We start from the raw sequence: 1735 nt of genomic DNA, 5'->3' as shown, positions 1-1735 counted from the left end.
TCCAATGTGCAAAAAATTATGCACGTATAAAAGAAAAGTCTAACATAAATTATAGCCTATACTGACTTAGAAAATATATTGCTAACTAAGCCTAGTAGAATTGTTTCGAAACCGGTCGTGTTTTTAGCTAAAATTTGTAATAATAATAAATGAATATAGTGGAAAAAGTGCACGTAAAATAATTGTGTTTTATTTGTGTTTTTGTCTAATCGGTATTAACGAGAGAGTAGAATATTCGATGGGTAAATAGGTCACAATGGTATGGTGGAAACTTTCCTGTTTCTCATCCGAATCTTCGTGAAGATTTTCAATAAAAATACCATTTATTAAAATAAATAACATGTCTAGTATGAAAAATTAAAAGATCCCAAGAGTATAAAATAATAGTTATGACCAAGTATCAAGATCATGAAATCGTGCAACCGCAAACCATCGACTGGCAGAATAGTGTTGCCAATCAAAATAAATGCTTGGTTCAGCCACAATAGACATAACTACCAGTAGTTCGACTGCAAAGAAACGGACAAGTTTCAGTATCTGTCAAATTCGTCGGGTTTCACTAGGATTATGAACGGAATGTGCCTCGCGCTGGCTGATATAATTTATTTTTAAATATTTAAAATAAAGATTTCAAAATTGGATTCTGATAATTTTAATCGCATGTGCCAAAACACAAACAACAGTACGACCAAAGGGGAACACGTCCAGCGAATATGTCATATTTTTTAATTCGTAGGTAACAAGTTAACAACCCTAGCGACGACTTTCGTCATAATACGTCAAATTTAAAAATTTCAACATCAGTTCTAAGACGACATACTTTATCATGAGGCCGTGTTCGTCGGCGTATTTTTGGACAAACCTTTTATTGCGCATGTCCAAAAGATGTCATGGCAACGCCATAACAGGTTGCTGGTCATGTCGTAAACAACGTCTTAATTGTTTATACATGATTAAAATAATAAAAGCTAAACATAAATACATAAGACAAAATTGTCTAACAGCCGCACAAATAATTTATTTAACACTATGACAGTGTTTGATTATTTTATTTTGGAAAATATGGATATGGATCACTTGGAAATTTTTTAAAATTTAATTGTTTTTTTTTTATTGAAATAAGAGGGCAAACGAGCAAACGGGTCACCTGATGGAAAGCAACTTCCGTCACCCATGGACACTCGTAGCATCAGAAGAGATGCAGGTGCGTTGCCGGCCTTTTAAGAGGGAATAGGGTAACAGGGGAGGGTAGGGATGGGAAGGGAAGGGAATAGGGGAAGGTAAGGAAGGGATTGGGCCTCCGGCAAACTCACTCACTCGGTGAAACACAGCGCAAGCGCTGTTTCACGCCGGTTTTCTGTGAGAGCGTGGTATTTCTCCGGTCGAGCCGGCCCATTCGTGCCGAAGCATGGCTCTCCCACTGGCACGGTTTGTTCATTGCAACGCAACTAACAAATTGCAATTGGGTTAAATGTCAATTCGTAAACAGTATTCGTTGCCATGGCATGACATGATTTGGACATGCGCAATAACTAGGTTTTGCAGCGAATGCGCTAAAAATTACGCCGACGAACACGGCCTCTGTCTACTCTGGTTCAGCTTTCGTTGGCCAGACTCTATTGTCAATTAATCCATAGACAAAGTGTTATTGACACGAAGTTGCACAGACTACAGAGTAGGTACTTTATTTGCGAAGTTGTCAAAACCAAATTTGACATTCGTCCAAATTCTGACA

Source organism: Aricia agestis, chromosome 6 (genome assembly GCF_905147365.1).
Source record: "Aricia agestis chromosome 6, ilAriAges1.1, whole genome shotgun sequence".
In the NCBI taxonomy this organism is placed as follows: Eukaryota; Metazoa; Arthropoda; class Insecta; order Lepidoptera; family Lycaenidae; genus Aricia; species Aricia agestis.
This window is presented reverse-complemented; position numbering follows the sequence as displayed.